The 20,397-nt window shown below is 39.1% G+C and overlaps 1 protein-coding gene and 1 pseudogene across 2 annotated transcripts in view; one reads left to right on the forward strand and one right to left on the reverse strand.

The window, feature by feature from the left end:
- FYB2 (FYN binding protein 2) overlaps positions 1 to 20,397 on the forward strand; it is a gene marked incomplete at both ends in the record, with an annotated part of 138,816 nt that overhangs the window by 80,949 nt on the left and 37,470 nt on the right.
- Positions 11,201 to 18,959, reverse strand: LOC308424895 (small ubiquitin-related modifier 2-like; annotated as a pseudogene). Its single transcript has 2 exons — positions 18,820 to 18,959; positions 11,201 to 11,564 (listed from the first exon to the last, which is right to left on the reverse strand). The product of its transcript is annotated as a small ubiquitin-related modifier 2-like (transcript).

A 20,397-nucleotide genomic window follows, 5' to 3' on the forward strand; every position in this document is an offset into this window, starting at 1 on the left:
AACCCTCTATAGGATGTGTAGTTTTATAAAATCTTTCCATTTGTGGGACATCACATAGTTTACATGATGGTGTTCTTTGCTGTGCAGATTTTCAATTTCATGAGGTCCCATTTATTAGTTTTTGATCTAATGGTATTGCTCAGAAAGTCTTTGTGTGTGTGTATGTGTGTTTGTGTCTGTGTGTATGTGTCTGTGTGTATGCGCCAATGAGTTTAAGGATATTCCCACTTTCTCTTCTATCAGAGGCAGTGTATCTGGCTTTACATTGAGGTCTTTGATAAATTTGAACTGAATTGAGTTGGCTCTATTTGCATTCTTCTGTATGTAATCATCCATTTATTGAAGATGCTGTCTTTTTCCTGTGCATATTCCTGCCTTCTTTATTAAAACCATGGCTCCATATGCATGTGTGTGTTTTTGTCTGGGTCTTCAATTCCAGTGATCAGCTTGTCTGGTTTTGTGCCAAGCACATGCTGTTTTTCTTACTATATATTGATGTATAACTAGAAGTCAGGGAGACTGATGCCTCCAGCAGCTCTTGTATTGGTCAGGATTGTTTTAGCTATTCCTGGATTCTATGATGAAGTGGACAGTAGTCCTTGCAAGATCTACGGGGAATTCTGTTAGAATTTTGATGGGGATCGCATTGAATCTGTAGACTGCATTTGGTAGGATGGCCATTTTTACTGTTATTCCTACTGATACGCAGTCATGGGAGATCCTTCATCTTCCAATATTTTCTTCAGTATCCAGAAGTTTTTTTTTTTTTTTAATCAAACAAGTCTTTGCTTAGTTAGAGTTATCCCCAGGTATTTTATAATATTTGAGGCTATTATAAAATGTGGTTTGATTTTATTTCTCAATCTGTCATTTGTATATAGGAGGGCTATTGATTTTTATGATTTTATATCCAGCTAATTTGCTGAAGGTGTTTATCAGCTGTTGGAGTTTCCCAGTGGAAAATTTTAAGGTCACTTGTATATACTACCATATCTGCAAATAAAATAAAACCCGACTTCTTTTTTTTTTCCAAGTTGTATCCTCTTGATATCCTTTAAGTGTCTTACTGATCCAGCTAAGGCTTCAAGTAATATTCTGAGTAGGTATAAATAGAGAAAATACCTTTGTTCCTAATTTTACTGTAATTGTTCTACATTTCTGTCCATTTAAGTTGATGTTGGCTATGCATTTACTATAAGCTGCCTTTATTATGTTGAGGTATGTCTGTTGTATTCCTAATCTCTCCAGGACTTATATCATAAAGGAGTATTAAATTTTGTCAAAGGCCTTTTATGCATCTAATGAGAAATTCATGTGACTTTTGTCTTTCAGTTGGTTTATCTGGTGGATTATATTTATCAGTTTATATATGTTGAACTATCCCTGCATCTCTGAGATGAAGCCTACTTGATCATGGTAGATAATCTTTTTTGAGGTGTTCTTAGATTCTATTTGTAAGAATTTTGTTGAGAATTTTTGCATCTATGTTCATAAGGAAAATTGGTCTGTAATTATCTTTCCTTTTGCAACTTTATGTGGTTTTGGCATCTGGGTAACTGGCCTCATAAAATGAAGTGGGCAGTGTTCCTGCTGTTTCTGTTTTGTGTAATAACTTGAGGAGTATTAGCATTGACTCTTCTTTTGAAAGTCTTGTAGAAATCTGCACTAAAAATATCTGAGCCTAAGCTCTTTTGGGGTGGGGATGTCTGGAAGATTTTTAATAACTGGCTTTATTTCACTAGGGGTTATAAGTCTCTTTAAACTAACTTATCCAAACTTGATTGAACGTTGGTAAGGGGTATGTATCAATACAATTACCCATTTCTTTTAGATTCTCCAATTTGGTGGATTACAGTTTTATTTTGTTTGTTTTAAATATGTCCTTGTGATTCTCTGGGTTGCCTTAATGTCTGTAGTTATCCCCCCTTTTCCTTTATAAATGTGTTCATTTATATCTTTTTTTTAGTTAATTTGCCTAGGAATTTGTCAATCATATTGGGTTTCCCCCAAGAACCAAATATTTGTTTCATTGATTATTTGGATTGATTTTTTTTTTTTTTTGTTTCTATGTTATTCTCTGTTGAGACTTGCTTTGTCTTTGAGTATGTGGTCAAGTTCAGAGAAAGTTCCATTAAATGCTGAAAAGGTATATTCTTTTATATTTTTTTAGACTTTTAATTTTTTTCATTATTTTATTTACATTTTAAATGTTATCCTTCTTGCCAGTTTCTCCCTACAACTGCCTTATCCCCTCCTCCTCTCACCTGCCTCTAAGAATATTTATTCCTTCACCCACCCACCCAATCCTGCCTCAGGACCCTAGCATTTCTCTACATTGGGTCATCAAGCCTTCACAGGACCAATGGGCTCCCTTCCCATTGATGCCAGATAAAGCCATTCTCCCCTACATGTGCAGCTGGAGCCATGCCCCCCATGTGTATTCTTTGGTTGGTGGTTTAGTCTCTGGGAGCTCTGGGGGGTCTGGTTGGTTGATATTATTGTTCTTCCTATGGGGTTGCAAACCCCTTCAGCTCCTTCGGTTCTTTCTCTAACTCCTTTACTGGGGACCCCTTCTCAGTCCAATGTTTGGCTGAGAGCACCTGCCTCTATATTCACCAGGCTCTGGCAGAGCCTCTCAGGAGACAGAGATATCAGACTTTTGTCAGCATGCACTTCTTGCATCTACAATAGTGTCTGGGTTTGGTGACTATAGGATGGATCCCCAGGTAGGGCAGTCGTCCCTGGATGGCCTTTCCTTCTGTCTCTGCTCCACACTTTGTCTCCATATTTCCTCCTGGGAGTATTTTGTTCCCCCTTCTAAGAAGGACTAAAGCTCAACTTTTGGTCTTCCTTCTTCTTGAGCTTCATGAGTACTACCTACTATACCACTCCTGGGCATAGACCCAAAAGATGCTCCAACCTATAGCAAGGATACATGCTCCACTATGTTCATAGCAACCTTATTTATAATAGCCAGAAGCTGGATAGAACCCAGATTCCTTTCAATAGAGGAATGGATACAGAAAATGTATTTCATTTACACAATGGAATACTACTCAGCTATTAAAAACAATGACTTCATGAAATTCTTAGGCAAATGGATGGAACTAGAAAATATCATCCTGAGTGAGGTAACCTAATCACAAAAGAACACACAAAAGAATCACAGAAGACTCACTGAGAAGTGGATATTAGCCCAAAAGCTTGGAATGCCCAAGATACAATCCACACCACATTTTACGTTTAAGTGAAACGATTACAGTAAATCATAATGTCCATTTGGTTTATAACTTTAGCTCCAGCATTTCTTGGTTTTTGTTTGATGACCTGTCTGTTGTTTAGAGTTGGATATTGAAGTCTCTCACTATCAGTGTGTGAGAGTCAATTTGTGATTTAAAATTTAGTAGTGTTTTCTTATGAACCTGGGTGCTATTGTATTTGGAGTATAGGTGTTAAGAATCACAAATGCTGTTCTGTTCAGAAAGTCCTTTGCTATATCTCGTTCCAGCAGGGCACTGCCCTGGTTTTCTTCTGGCATTTGCAGTGTTTTGGTTTCATGTTGAGGTCTTTGATCCATTTTGAGTTAGCTTGTGTGCATAGACATGACTTCGTTCTTCTGCATGTGGCCATCTACCTACCCCTCACTGTTTGTCAAAGATGCTGTCTTTTCTGCAGTGTGTATTTTTGGCATTGTTGTCAAGTATCAGATAGATGTAGCTATGTGTACTCTGCATGTGTGGGTCTTTTCTTTTGCTCCATTTGTCTACATGTCTGCATTGTGTCACTACCACACTGTTTTTCTTACTATAGTTCTAGAATCTACCTTGAGATCTGGGGTGCTAATCCCTCTAGCATTGTTATTTTTGGCTCATAACTGTTCTGTCTTTCCAGATTTATTTTGTGTTTCCAAATGAATTTTAAGATAGTTTTTTTTTTCCTATTTCTTTAAGGAATGAGATAGAATTTTGATTGGGAAGTCTTTGGAGCTGAAAGTAGATTTTAGTACTTCCACAATGCTAACTCTACCAATCCATGAGCACAGAAATGAAAGCCTTTGATGGCTTCCGCTGCAGCATGAGCTACTCACTTGCACCTAGCACATGCTTCATGTGTGTGTGCATCAGAGATGTGATCAGCAACTCTGGAAGACGCTGGAGTCAAAGGCTTGGCTCCTGTTCTCTGCTGTACCACTTACCCTCTGGGAAGTTCAATTATACCTCAATTTCCTCATCTGCATATGCAAAGAATTATAGTGTTCACTTCATAGGGATAAATAATTTGACACATATAATTAAAACAGTGCCCCGAGCATACAGTAGTGATCAGTAACCATTCATTAGCTAGTACTTACCTGTCCTTATGAATATAAAGTTTGATACTTAACATTAGAGTTAGCCATGTTAATTTTGAAATTTAGAACAGAGGAGGTGAGAGGCCTGGGGACACAGTCCTGGTAAGATTGAATTTCATAAAGTCATTGTTTCTAATAGCTGAGTGGTATTGCATTGTGTAAATATACCACAATTTTTGTATCCATTCATCTACCAAAGAACATCTGGGTTCTTTCCAATTTCGGGCTATTATAAATAGGGCTGCTATAAACATTGTGATGCATGTGTCCTTATTGTAAGTTAGAGCATCTCTGGGGTAAATCATTTTACTTACCCAGAAGTAAAATAACTGGGTCTGCAGGTAGGACAATGTCCAGTTTTCTGAGGAACCATTAGACTGATTTCCAGAGTGGATGTACCAGCTTCCAACCCCACCAAGAGTGGAGAAGTGATCCTCTTTCTCCGCAACCTCGCCAGCATCTGTTGTCATCTGAGTTTTTGATCTTAGCCATTCTGACTGGTGTGAGTTGGAATCTCAGAGTTGTTTTGATTTGCATTTCCCTGATGACTAAGGATGCCGAGCACTTCCTTAGATGCTTCTCAACCATTCGATATTCCTCAACTGAGAACTTTTTGTTTAGATCTGTACCCCATTTTTTAATAGGATTGTATGATTCTCTGGCATCTATCTTCTTGAGTTCTTTGTATATATTAGACCTCTATCAGATGTGGTATTGGTAAAGATCTTTCCCCAATCTGTTGGCTGCCATTTTGTTTTCTTGACAGTGTCCTTACCCTTACAGAAACTTTGCAATCTCATTAAGTCCCATTTATCAATTCTTGATCTTAGAGCAAAAGCCATTGCTGTTCTGTTCAGGAAAATTTCCCCTATGCCTATGTGTTCTAAGGTTTTCCCTACTTTCTCTTCTAATAGTTTCAGTGTGCCTGGTTTAATGTGGAGATCTTTGATCCACTTGTACTTGAGCTTTGTACAAGGAGATAAGAAAGGGTCTATTTTCATTCTTCTGCATGCTGAGTGCCAGTTGGACCAACACTATTTGTTGAATAGGCTGTCCTTTTTCCAATGAATATTTTCAGCTCCTTTGTCAAAGATCAAGTGACCATATGTGGGAGAGTTTATTTCTGAATCTTCTATTTTGTTCCATCTACCTGCCTATCTCTGTACCAGTACCATGCAGTTTTTAACACAATTGCCTTGTAATATAGCTTGAAGTCAGGGATGGTGATTTCCGCAGATGTTTTCTTGTTGTTGAGGACAGATTTAGATATTCTAGGTTTTTGTTATTCCAGGTGAATTTGCAAATTGCTCTTTCCAACTCTATGAAAAATTGAGTTGAAATTTTGATGGGGATTGCATTGAATCTGTAGATTGCTTTTGGTAAGATGGCCAGTTTTACAATGTTGATTCTGCCAATCCATGAGTATGGGAGATCTTTCAATCTTCTGAGATCTTTAATTTCCTTCTTCAGAGATTTGAAGTTCTTGTCATACAGGTCCTTCACTTGCTTGGTTAGGGTCACACCAAGGTATTTCATATTGTTTGTGACTATTGAAAAGGGTATCTTTCCCCTAATTTCTTTCATACCATGTTTGTCCTTTGAGTAGAGGAAGGCTGCTGATTTCTTTAAGTTAATTTTATTTCCAGCCACATTGCTGAAGTTGTTTATCAGCTGTAAAAGTTCTCTGGTGAAATTTTTAGGGCCACTTAAGTATACTATCATATCATCTGCAAATAGTGATAATTTTACTTCTTCCTTTCCAATTTGTATCCCTTTGGTTTCCTTTCACTGTCTAATTGCTCCAGCCAGGACTTCCAGTACTGTGTTGAATAGGTAGGGGGAGAGTGGGCAGCCTTGTCTAGTCCCTGATTTTAGTGAGATTGCTTCAAGTTTCTCACCATTTAGTTTGATGTTGGCTATTGGTTTGCTGTGTATTGCTTTTATTATATTTAGTTATGGGCCTTGGATTCCTGTTCTTTCCAAGACTTTTAACATGAAGGGGTGTTGAATTTTGTCAAATGCTTTCTCAACATCTAATGAGAAGACCACGTAGATTTTTTTGAGTTAATTTATATGGTGGATTACATTGATAGATTTCCATATATTAAATCGTCCCCCCATCCCAGGGATGAAGCCTACTTGATCATGGTGAATGATTGTTTTGATGTGTTCTTGGATTCGGTTTGCAAAGATTTTGTTGAGTATTTTTGCATCAATGTTCATACGGAAGATTGGTCTGAAATTCTCTTTCCTTGTAGGGTCTTTTGTGGTTTAGGAATGAGGATTTTTGTGGCTTCAAAGAATGAGTTGGGTAGTATTCCATCTAACTCTATTTTGTGGAATAGTTTGGAGAGTATTGGTATTATGTCATCTTTAAATGTCTGATAGAATTTTGCACTGAACCATCTGGACCTGGGCTTTTTTTTGGTTGGGAGGCTTTTGATGACTGGTTCTATTTCTTTAGGTGTTATGGGATTATTTAGATGGTTTACCTGGTCCTGGTTTAACTTTGGTATCTGGGATCTGTCTAGGAATTCATCCATTTCCTCCAGATTTTCCAGTTTTGTTGAGTATAGACTTTTTTAGTAGGATCAGATGATTTCTTGAATTTTCTCAGTTTCAGTTGTTATGTCTCCACTTTTATTTCTGATTTTGTTAATTTGGATACTTTTTCTTTGCCCTCTAGTTAATCTGACTAAGGGTTTATCAATCTTGTTAATTTTCTCAGAGTACCAGCTTTTGGTTTTGTTTATTCTTTGAATGGTTCTTTTTGTTTCTACTTGGTTAATTTCTGCTCTAAGTTGGATTATTTTCTGCCCTCTACTCCTCCTGGGTATATCTGCTCATTTTGTTCTAGAGCTTTCAACTGTGCTAGTAAGTTGCTAGTGTATGCTCTCTCCAGCTTCTTTTTGGAGGCACTCAGAGCTATGAGTTTTCTTCCTAGTTCTGCTTTCATTGCATCCCATAGGTTTGAGTATGTTGTATTTTCATTTTCATTAAATTCTAGAAAATCCTTAATTCCTTTCTTTATTTCTTCTTTTTTTATTTTTTATTGAAGAACTTTATTTTAAAAAACAAAGATAAATGTACAAATTTTAAGCATTTTTGCATAAAAGTATATGAATACATTTTTGTCATTGCTTGGCTTTTTTATTCTTAAGGTTTGATAGTGTGCATTAAGATCTTACTAGTTACAATGAGCATAAAGTACATGTAAAACAGGATGTAACCTGGAATTAGTCAAAGTTTTCTTGGTGTGTAAGGAGTAAACATAATGGTTTTTTCTTTTCTTTTCTTGAACTTCACACAGTCGGTTAGTTGTTTCTGGGGTGTTCAGAGCTTTCTGGGGTTAGTATCCAATTATCAGTGACTGCATATTGTGTCTGTTCTTTTGTGACTGGGTTATCTCACTCAGGATGATATTCTCTAGATGCATCCATTTTCTTAAGAATTTTATAAAGTCATTGTTTCTGATGGCTCCATTGTGTAAATGTATCACAATTTTTTGTATCCATTCATTTACTGAAGGACATCTGGGTTCTTTCCAGCTTCTGGCTATTATAAATAGAGCTGCTATGAACATTGTGGTGTATGTGTCTTTGTTGTATGTTGGAGCGTCTCTGGGGTAAATGCCCAGAAGTAGAATAACTGGGTCTTCAGATAGTACTATGTCTAATTTTCTGAGGAATCGCCGGACTGATTTCCAGAGTGGTTGTACCAGTTTACAACCCCACCAACAGTGAAGAAGTGTCCCTCTTTCTCCACATCCTCGCCAGCATCTGAATTTTTGATCTTGGCCAATCTGACTGGTGTGAGGTGAAATCTCAGGGTTGTTTTGATTTGCATTTCCCTGATGGCTAATGATGTTGAGCACTTCCTTAGATGCTTCTCAGCCATTTGATATTCCTCAATTGAAAACTTTTTGTTCAGCTCTGTACCCCATTTTAAAAATAGGGTTGTTTAATTCTCTGGTGTCTAGCTTCTTGAGTTCTTTGTATACCTTGCATTCTTTATTTCTTCTTTGACAATGCTATTGTTGAGTAGAGCATTGTTCAGCTTCCAAGTGTATATGGGCTTTTATTGTCTTTGTTGTTATTAAAGACCAGTCTTAGTCCATGGTGATCTGACAAGAAGCATGGGAGTATTTCAATCTTCTTATATCTATTGAGGCTGTTTTGTGACCGACTATATGGACAATTTTGGAAAAGGTACTGCAAGGTGCTGAGAAGAAGGTATATTCTTTCGGTTTAGAATAAAATGTTCTATAGATGTCTGTTAATTCCAATTGGTTCATAATCTCTGCTAGTTTCTCCTTCCATGATCTGTCTATTGATGAGAGTGGGGTGTTGAAGTCTCCCACTATTATTTTGTGTGGTTCAATGTATGTTTTGAGCTTTAATAGGCTATCTTTTATGAATATGGGTGCTCTTGTATTTGGATCATATATGTTAAGGATTGAGGATTCCTCCTGATAAATTTTCCCTGTAATGAGTAAAAAGTGTCCTTTCTTGTCTTTTTTGATAACTTTTGGATGAAAATCTACTTTATTCAATATTAGAATGGCTACCCCAGCTTGTTTCTTGGGGCCGTTTACTTGGAAGGTTTTGTTTTGTTTTGTTTTCCCAGCCTTTTACTCTGAGATAGTAGCTGTCCTTGTCTCTGAGATGAGTTTCCTATATGCAGCAAAATGCTGGATTCTGTTTATGTATCCAGTCTGATAGTCTATGTCTCTTTATTAGGGAATTGAGTCCACTTATGTTAACAGATATTAAGGAATAGTGGTTGCTGTGTCTATGTTGTCTATGTTGTCTTTGGCCCCTAAGATTCTCTCTTCCTTCTCTTGTAGTTTGTTGGTAATGCTTGCATCTGTGACTCCTGATTTCTTTTTTAAATTTTCTATCTCCAGGGTTATCTCTTTTTGTGTTTTCTTTATTGTTTCTATTTCCATTTTCAATTCCTTCATCTGTTTGGTTATGTTTTCCTGTATTTCTTTGAGTGATTTTTGTGTATCCCCTTTAAAAGCTTCTATTTGTTTCTGTGTGTCCTCCTGTGCTTGTTTAAAGGAGTTATTCACATGCTTCTTGAAGATCTCCATCATCACTGTGAGGTATGATTTCAAGTCTGAGTCTTCTTTTTCTGGAGTGTTTGGCAATCCACTGCTTGCTGTGGTGGAAGAGCTGGGTTCTGATGTTGCCAGGTTGTCTTGGCTTCCATTGCTTAAGTACTTTTTTCTCTTGCCTACTAGTTATCTGTAATTATACATGGTCTTGTTGTCAGTGACTGGCACCTGTCTCTCCTGTGGATCTGAAGGCCCGTGGGCTCTGGAAGAAAAATGCTTCTGAGTGTTAGGCTTTTAGTGGGCAAGCTGTGAGTTCTGATGGCAGTGACTCAGCTCTGTCTTTGTGGGCTCGGGTGTGGGAGCTCTTGTGAGGCTGTTCTGGGAACTCAGCCCTCTGCCCACAGGTCCTGAGTCCTACTGGCAGGGACCTGGCTCTTTCTCTAGGCCAAGTACTCTCTGTTCTCTGAGATTTACTGGTGTGCTCTCCCTGGGCCTATGTGCCAGGCTCCCCTCTGGTTGAGGTGTAAGAGGGCCTGTGGAGCTGATCTTCAAGCACTGCCTTTCCTGGGCAGACCCCGGTTCTCACTGACAAAGGCCTGAGCCTTATTGTGGGCTGGAAAAAACCTTTTTCTCGAGCACCGCCTAGCCCTCTCTGCACTCTGGTTACTCACAATGCAGTCTCACCAGGCCTGTGACCCGGATCTCTGCTGGTCCAGGTGGAAAAGAGCCTGTGCATTTAGTCCATGAGCATGGGCTTTCAGAGTGGATCCCGAGTCCTTCTGACAGAGTCCTGGCTCTTACTGTGGGCTGAAGGGGCACCTTTTCCGTGAGCACCACCTAGCCTTCTCTGTGCTACGGTTACTCACAAAGCAAACTCCCCAGGCCTGTGCCCCCAGATCTCTGCTGGTCTAAAATTTCTTATTTAAGTAAAAATAAAAGAGGAGGTGGGCTCAGTGGTGGGAGGGGGTGGGTTCTATGCTGAATATTATAATAAACACATACTTTACGTTATCTCAGCATCATCAGAAATAGATAAAGGGGCTGGAGAAATGTTCAGAGGTTAAGGATACTTTTTCTTCCTGCAGTAGACCTAGGTTTAGTTCCCATAACCCACATAGTGTCCCACACCATCTCTCTAACTGAATATTCTCTTCAGATCTCTACCAGGAAGAGATGTACGGTAACATACACATACAGGCAAACACTGATACACATAAATTAAAATCAATCTAAATATCTTTTTTAAAATAAGAAGTTTATTTAAACAACAAAATGCTTGACTTGAAGGGAAACTCATCTAGGATCATTGTGTTCAAGAGTAAGTTATCCCTACTTAAAAAAAAGATTGCTCTACATGTAACATCTACATACCAAAAAAGCTGTAAAATTGTCCTTGGTTTTACAATGATACATGGCAAACATTAAAATTCTCCAATCAAACAAGGTATGCAAACAAAAATGTTATGCTGTTGGGTTCTTTTGTTAAAACAATGAAAGCAAAATAACTTACTGGAATATAAAGGGAAGGGTTGAAAGAGCATGCCACTAATGGAGAAGGGGGTATTTTCACAGAACCAGTACTTTCCCCAGACAGTTTCCATCTGATGTAAACCAAAAGAAAACATTGTCCATTTAGTTTTAAAAAGGAAAAGCAGAAATAAAAGAGCAATATTCTTGTGCACATACACCAGTTACTTTATGTACAATAAAGAAATGGGGACAGGGAGATGGAAGAAGAGAGAAAACTATACTATAGTAGTCAGGATGTGGAGGCACCAAATTGCAGCTTTCTAATTGAGAATGTGTTCTTGGTAAAGTATTCTGGGGTAAAGTAGCAGGCTCCCTTTATAGTAGACACCCCCTGTCTGCTACTGGAGCACACCAACTGTATTTTCATCCTCCATTTCCAACTGTGCAGGTGTGTCTGTTTCCTTCATTGGTTGCTCATCAAACCAGAATCTGCCTCATTGACGAACCCTGCCATTCACAATAGGCTTTCATAGGTTTACTAAGTGGTGTGCTCCTCTTAATCTTCAACTTCACCACAGAACCATCCTGTCCCGCCCCTTCAGATTAACATGATCGTTGTTCTCAGTCTTGACTCCTTTCTTGGGTTTCTGTCGACTGTGGTGAGTACTGGAGTCTCCTCGGTGGCTGCTTCACAAAAGAGGCACCAGGTCCGCACTGAAGGAGCTCACAAGCAGTACCAGGAGCAGCAGAAGGAGGAGGAGGTGCCAGTGGATGAGGAAGAGGGTACACACATCCTGAATATCTTTTAACATTTATAGAAGGATAATAAACCTTGGATCAAACTCCCTATTCAAGGTCTCAACCAAGGACAGCTGATAACACCTATATCTTTTCTGAAGCCTCTGCCCTTCTCTAACCATTTGCTTTGTTGTTCAGTGGGTTGTCACATTTAACCATTATCTTAAGTGGAGAAGGAAACAATTCTCATGGCTTATAAAAGGAAAACCCCCTTTGACCATATAATTCTGTGACTCTGGCATAATTACACTTTGCAATTCTTCTTAGCTATATTAGATGTCAAGGTTTTATTTTAATTAGTGTGTGTATGCATGTGCGTGTGCATGTGTGTGTATGTGTGTGTGTGTGTGTGTGTGTGTGTGTGTGTGTGTGTGTACTGTTTGTGTAGAAGTCTAAGAACAAATTGTTGGACTCATTGCTCTCCTTTCACTGTGAGTTCTGGGACAAACTTGGGTCATCAAGCTTCTACAGCAAGCTCCTTTATACACTGAGACATCTCACTGGTGACCTTAAATGACACTATTGAAATTAGGAGAGGATTTCTTAGGGTTAAGAGCTTTGGAGTGGTGGCCTTGCTCAAAGTATTTGTTAGTGGACATTTGCCAAGTTTGGGACTTCACAAAAATGTGAAATTAGATACTCTCATATTGCTTCACACCCACAGACTGTCATAAGGGGCAGTGGCTCCTCAGTGGCTCCTGTTCTTTTTTATCTTTAAAGGCCATGTCCTATTGGAACCAAAAGTGGGTGTGAAGCTCCATCCTAGTAAATATAAGAGCACCTGTGTGGGCCTTGATATTAAAGTTTCAACCTTTTCAATTCTTTAGAGCTTCTGGAACTTCCTCTCAGTCCCATTTTTTTAACCTGCCAAATTATGTGTGCGGCTCCAGAAAAATCTAGAAGAAAATTTTATTTTTTTCTGTCTGGTAATACGCAAAATCCCCATCACAAAGAAGTGAAGGTCCTAAGAATCTGAATGGTTCTTCAGACCCTGCGGCGAGGGATGAATATGGGGAACCCTCAAGAAATATTAATCATTATTGTGATTAGTAAGTTTACTGTTGGAGCGCATAGTTTGTTGAATAAACCAGAGGAATCCCTTCTGTGGAAAGCACGACAGAGTATGGGAGCTGACAGACTTCTCTAAATGACACAGGGGTTGTACCAGGGTCCCAGATTAATAGCTCCAATGTAGATGGGCCAGTAGAAGCCACAGGAAGTCCCTTGTCCGTGCTTCAGCCAGAGGTCTCACTTGCTCAAATCCTCATTTTGAAGATAAGATTCCAGGAGTTCAAATAAAATTCAGAAAATTCTAGTTTCTTAAGCTATCTTCAACATTCCCATTGTAGGTAAAAGGGTTGCTTCTTGAAAATGAAGTTTTATTAAACAAAGTTTTATAATGCTGAATTTGAATTATGAGAGGCTCCCCATAGGAAAGTAAGAAACTTGTGTCATATCTGTAATAAAGGATCTTTATAAGATTCCACATAACATCCTTTTAATATTGCCAATGTACTATTATTACCAGTATGCTTTTGTGGCACCATTATGCAGAGGAGAAATGTTTCATTCAATATCCCCACTATATATGAAAAGGAGATTCTGTTACTGGTATTTTATGGAGTGGAAAATGCAAGCTGAAATCCAGTGTTTTCAAACTGGCATCTAAAGAGAGCTAGGATTATGGTTTTCCTCTGTCTGCAGCCATATTTCTGGCCTGACTTCTATGCTGCCTCTCCATGGTTCCAGCATTCTGTACACATTTTCATAAATGTGGAGATAAGTATATTGAATCACATAGCTCTTATTTACCTATGCTCTCTATATTGATCCACACTGTTTAAAATTGAGTTGGATCTTAGATCTAGCTCCAATGTCTTGAAAAAGGCAGTAAGAAAGAAAGTTTAATTACAACCCACACTATTTCTTTCCTAATGATAGACCTGAAAAATAATCCTTGTAAACTGATCTAAAGAAGCTGCTGCTTCTCACCCTTCCTCTTTCTCCTCCTCCTCCTCCTTCTCTTCCTTGTCCTTCCTCCTTGTCTTCTCTTCTCCTCCTCCTCTTAGAATAACACCTTTATAATCATCTAAAATCAGATACTTATTCATTTTTGACAAAGCTTATACAAGAAATTGATGATATATCCTCTTTCAATTCCCCCAAAGCTGTTTCTTATTAATAAGGCTAATTTCCACAGATCTGATGAGATCATTAAGTCATTAAAGCATGAGACACACAGCAAGCCTCTAATTTAGCAACATTTCTCTCAGTAATCTTCTGTAGGGGGTGAAAATATGAAAGGAAAACGTTACTGAAGTATTAGAATTCATGTTATCTTTCTCAGCAAAAGGGAACTAGCCCTGTATCTTTTCAAACACTGTAGAGAATATGCAGACAAAGACTAGAGAAAAAGAGATGGCTCGGAGGTGAAGAGTGCTTGCTGCTGTCCTAGAGAACTCGAGTGCTGCTCCTAGTACACATGTCAGTCAACTGACAACTACCTGCAAATCCGCTCCAGGGCATCTGATGCTGTCATCTATCCTCTACACACACACATGCACACATACACACGCACACTCACACCCTTATACACACATGCACATACACAAAATAAAATTAATTAATTAATATAATTTCTAAAGACATAATGAGGGAAAATGAGTGACTAGAATGTGCTTATGGAGGAAACATGGGGCGATAAATGTCCACCTTCTCATTTTCTGTGATGTAAATGAACCCACTCATAGATGGGCACAGTAAGCATTTATTTATTGTGGATTCAGGAGTGTGTCCAGACCTTTCCTATATTAGCACTACAGACTCACTTGCCTGTTAAAATAGGACTTTGAGCTTTTGTATAAAGAGCAGGTTGGTCTACCTTGTACAGCTCGTGATTTAGAAAAGCAGTTCTCTAAGCAGACGTGGGCGAGTGTGGTCTGTGAAGCTGGATTACCATGCTGTGACGTATGGAATGCTTGTGTGTTCCTCACTGGGGAGCAGCTAAGCTGCTTGAAAATTTCACACACATGGTTAATGCAAGTGAGTTTTCCAAAGCTATTCGTTTACCAATGAATAGATTTGCAAAATAAAAGCAATTAAACAACTTCAACTTTACAAGATTTTGACATATTATCCCCAATATTGGTTGTGCCAAGTCTCTCCCAGACAATATAAAGATTTATGACTTCTCAGTTTCCCCACTGAACATGGAGTCCTCCTCAAGCCGGGATTCCTGCAGATCCGACGGGTGAAGTGAATTGTTCTCTTCGTTTTCCTGTTCACTGTGAGTTTTAGGATCCAATTTTGTGTGTGTTTCCACTTGACTTTTTTCTGGTGATTGTGACAATCACGGCCTATCCCTGTTTCTATTGATGACGTTTCTAATTGAAGTTATACAGATATTAACACTCATTTTGGCACTTCATCATTGACTATGGTATTTGTTGGAGATCAATCTAGTTAAGAAAATTTAACCCCACAAAATACATTTTTGCATTTATTAACATCTGATTTTTTTTCATTAAAACTGTGATTGGTTGGAGTGATATAATCTCTAAGACTGAGATGTCTTTGTGCTTGTGGAATACACTCTTCTGTTCTGGAGGTAACTTTTCATACGTATTTATCTTTTTCTGGAAATTCACAAGCAGGGCTGAGTTGGATCTCTGTAAAGTGAACTTTGAACTCTTTCAATTTTCTTTTACTATTTGATTATACTGTTTTTTCATGTGAAAATAATACACATTAAGAAAACAATTCCTAAAAGTAGTAAATTCACCTTGTTTCTACTTTGAGACTGTCTCCTCACCTGTCAGCAGGGGTTGGGAGGTGGCTGAGTGTTAAGGTCCTGGCTGCACACATGTGGGGACTGAGTTTGGACTTCTTGCTATGTTGGTGTTGAACCTGTGCTGGCCAAGTGTCTGCCTTCTGCTGGTGCTGATTCCTTTAGGGGTTTCCCTGTTTTGTGCACAGGGACCTCTGCTGGCCACACCTGGCTTTGGAGCTGTGACTAGGACAGGTTCTCCCTCTCTTGTTTTGATTTGTTTTTCAAGGCAGTGATATTTAATCTCAATCAGGGGTTCCTACCCCACCTTTGCTCATCCAGTTCCCAGATGAAAGGCGCAAAACCTTTACATTTATAATAAACCTTAAAGCACTAGAGCTGGGCAGACATCTACCCTCTAAGTTATCAGTGTCGACTTGACCATCAATAACCCCACATTATAACTTGCCATGTTTCATCTGGATTACTCAACTCAAATTGGTCAGCCCTCACGGCCATGTTTTTATAATTCACCTACCCCATGGCAGTTTCTCCTCTCTCCACCTTCTTCTCTTCTCCCTTGGGGTCCGTCCTCAGACTCCAAGCTCAGGAACTCAAACCTCACCTACCTCTCTTCTGCCCAGCTATAGACTGCAGGCACCTTTAATTAATTGAGGAGCAAGGTGCATCACTTAGTATATGTGAAGATATCTGATCCCTTGGGAGCCAGTACTGAGCATAGCTACAGACCAAACCTCAACAAGACATGGTTCTTTTAGTGTGGCTTTGGCTGTCCTGGAACCTGATCTGTAGGCCAGGCTGAACTCAAACTCACAGTGATCCACCTGCCTCAGCTTTCGGAGTGCTGGAATTAAAGGTGTGTGCCACCATTGCCCCACTCCCAGAGTCTCTGAGTCCTTTGGGTGGCTGATGTTCTAAATGGAATTATGTCACAAGTTCAGTGGGGATGTGGAAGCAAGCATAGTGTAGAGATCTCTGCAAGTTAAAGTGTTGCTCAGAACACACACTTGCTCTGTGTGTGTGTGTGTGTGTGTGTGTGTGTGTGTGTGTGTGTGTGTAACTGCACCAGCTTAAATGCAGTCTCCCTAGCTTGTAGTTGTTCCCTGTTTTCGGGCATCCATGATAGCTCAGTTTTATTTATTATCTTATAATTATTATATATTATTAATTATTTGTTAATAATTAAAATAATTAATTTTGCCTGCATGTGTGTCTGTGTACCACATACATGCCTGGTGCCCATAGAGGTCATTGAATCCCCTAGAACTGGAGTCAACATGTGGTGCTGAAACCCAGGTCCTCTGGAAGAACACCCAGTGCTCTTAACCACTAAGCCACCACCATTTTAGCCAGGTAGCTCAGCTCTGAACAATAGACTCTCTCTCAAGATGGCACCCAGCCACTGCCGTCCTACTCTCACCGGCTAACAATGACATTCTTTTCTACTGATGACCTACTACCAGAGGAACTGCTGCCTGATCAAAGTCTACAACCAGATTTGAGGCATTTGGCAAGTATGGCTTGTCCTGTAGGGTAAGGCTGTTGTTCTCTTTGCACGACCACCACCTGTCTTATCACTGGATGGGGCTTTTGCAGCCCTTTCCCTGACCAGGAAGCCATATTGTCCTTGGCTTCTGATTGGCCAGCTGCAAGTCTTTTTGTTCTGCTTTTCAACTGTTTCCTCTGGGAATTTCCAACACTCTTCCCTGTTTGATATAGAGTCTTCTTTCTTAAGCTACTTCTCATCCTTAACCAAGTCACACAGAGGCAGCATCTAGCCTTGAGTTTGACCCCCACATTAATTGTCTTTATTAATCTCTGGAATTATATTTATGGGCTAGAGAAATGGCTCCACCAGCCAAGTACTTGCCTTGTAAACAAAGAGACAAACTCAAGCCCCCAAAACCTTATGAAATGGCCAAGCATGGTGATGATACACAGGCAAATCTTGGGTCAGCCAGCCTAGCTGTCCCCAGCCAAGTGAAAGTCTCTGTCTCAGAAAGCAATGTAGGTGGCACCTAAAGAATGATGCCCAAGGTTGAACTCTGGCTTTTATATTCAGGAACATACAAGTGCACCAACACACACACACACATGAACACATGTGCACACATGTAACTGTCTTTATGATTTCTTTATCTCTTTTATCTTCAAATATGAAATCTTCTTTTTCTGGGATCTCTTATTTTTACCTAATAGTTACTAACATTCGTGTAATTTCTTTGAATCCTTCAATCACACTGTAGTGAGTTTATCGTCTCCACTGTTCACTTCTTCCCTCTGTTCTGCGATGGCTCACATTATCCCATGCTTTTTCAATTTTGTCAATAAGCTAGTTTTAAGTTAGGACGGTTTCCTTTGGAAGCTTAGATGCCGTGAACATGAGAACACTTCCATCCAAGTTGGATGTTGTTTTATAGTGCAATGCAAGCTTGGCTCTCACTCCCACCTTATTAAGAGATAGTTTACATGCGAACCATGAACGAGGATGGCCTAAGGATGTGGGTTTAAGTTTCCCCAGATGCATTCTTCCCAGAGGAATTGGTTATGGGAAACTTTTATAGACACAGAACAAAAGAAAGCCACAAATCAGTAGATTTGCCAAGTACATTGAGGGGGCACCGTGGATTGAAGCAAAGCAGGAGTAGCTTTGGGGATGGGGTGCTAGTGGTCTGCTCAGTTAATGCTTCCAACATTTGTACCTGATAAATCAAAGTGGTGTTAGATCACTCCCAGAGTGGGTGGCAATTGGCTATTTAGAGAATTACGGGGCTGATGAGGTGACTCCACAGGTCATGTAGAAGCCTGACAAGAGCTTGATCCCTGAGTCCAATATGATAGGAGATAACCAACTCCTGTAAGTTGTCCTCTGATGGCCAACCATGTGGTGTTAATGTATGTGTGCTCTCTCACACAAACACAAATGTGAAAGTTAAGTCTGGATTTGTACCTGCAGCCTCCCAGCTCTTGACAATCACAACAGTATCTGCACAGCCTTCAGTATTGGCGCAGCCCTCTTAGGAAATCATTAGTTTATACAAGGAGGATCTCCAGTTCCAGTTGCAGGTTCAGGGTCAGAGTTCTGCAGCACAGAATGGATTCTGACTCCACCCCTGTTCTTGGTCCTGGGTTTTGAGCTTCTGTTTTGTTCTGGCCAAGTATTCCAGCTCTGTAGCTGAAGAGAGAAAGGTTTTCTGCTCATCCCCTTGGAAGAGTGCAAATATTTTCTAGAAACCATCATAGGTCAGGCAACACCTGTTGCTGTAGATTTTATGCTGGTAGCATAGTTTTGGCTTCCCAGTCAGATGTGTCTCTGCTTGGCCTTCTGACTCAGACATTAACCTCCTGGCTCACCTGAGTTTCTTATTTGTGGGTTTCCTCATTACATCTGGCACCTGGGATTCTGCTTTATTGATTACCATGTGAACTGCAATACTTTTGCGATTATATGTCATTGTGAATTCCTGTACTTTGGGGGAGGGGGTGCCTTCCATATCTGCGTACATCACTAAATGGGCCAGGTGCTATTTCTTTATTGAGAAAAACATACAAAAAGCTTTAAAATATGTTTAAAGATACATATTATTTTTAATTTTTATTGAAAATAGATTTTTTTCACACATAGTATATCCTGATACAGTTTCCGCTCTCTCTACTCTCCTTAGGTCTTCTCCCCTCCATCCCCTCCAGATCCACCCTACTTCTGACTCACTTAAAAGATATGCTTCCAAGGGATAATAATATAAGAAGATAAAGCAAAGACTAACATATCAGAACGGGACAAAACAAACACACAGAAGGAAAAAAAAAAAAACAAAGAGAAGGCACAAAAAACAGAGAGCCACTCATTTGTGCTCGAGATCCTATAAAAACACTGAACTGGAAGCCATAATATATGCACAGAGAAGCTGTATTGAAAAAGAGAAATATGTGTGTGTGTGTGTGTGTGTGTGTGTGTGTGTGTGTGTGTGTGTGTGTAAAATAAAAATAATAAGAAAATTAAGGAACAAAAAAAAAAAAAAAACCACCAAACAGACATTAGAAAAACCCCTGATTCAACATTGTAAGACACAGAGCCTCCAAAGATGCTGTTGAGTTCATTTTCTGTTGACCATTGACTATGGAATGTGAGGCCTGCCCTTAAGAGTAGTTTGTTTGTGCAGTGAGACTCCCTTGGAGAAAACTAAATTTTCATTTGCTAGTGGTTATCGATTAGAGATTGCTTCTGGGTTAGGGATGGGTATACTTAAAAGATCTTTCAAACATTTATTTATTTATTTATTTATTTATTTATTTGTTTGTTTGTTTATTTATTTATTATACTTAGTGTTATGAACTTGACTCTTAGAACTTCTTTTATTGTGTCCACTGAGTTTGGGTATGTTGTGTACTCATTTTCATTGAACTCTAGAAGGTCTTTTATTTCTTAATTTTGACTTTGACCCATTTTTTTTTATTCAATAGTAAGTTGTGCAGTTTCCATGTGTATGCAGGCTTTCTGTTATTTTTGTTGTTGATATCCAGCTTTAATTGATGGTAATCACATAGGATGCAGGGTGTTATTTTAATTTTCTTGTATCTGTTGAGATTTGCTTTCTATCTGAGTATGTGATTAACTTTGAAGAAAGATCCACAAGGTGTTGAAAAGAAAGTGTATTTTTTTGTGCTTGGGTGAAATGTTCTGTAAATATATGTCAGATCTATTTTTTTTTACATCAGTTAGCTCCAGAATTTCTCTGTGTAGGTTTTGTCTAGATATCCTGTCTATTGGCAAGAGTAGAGTATTGAAGTCTCCCACTATTGGTATGTAAGATTCACTTTGTAAATTAAGCTATAGTAGTTCTTTATGAACTTGGGTGTTCTTGTGTTAAGAATTGCAATGTCCTTTTGGTGTGTTTTTCATTGATGAGTATATGTGTCCTTCCTTATCTC

This window comes from Micromys minutus (assembly GCF_963924665.1).
Source record: "Micromys minutus genome assembly, chromosome: 9".
In the NCBI taxonomy this organism is placed as follows: Eukaryota; Metazoa; Chordata; class Mammalia; order Rodentia; family Muridae; genus Micromys; species Micromys minutus.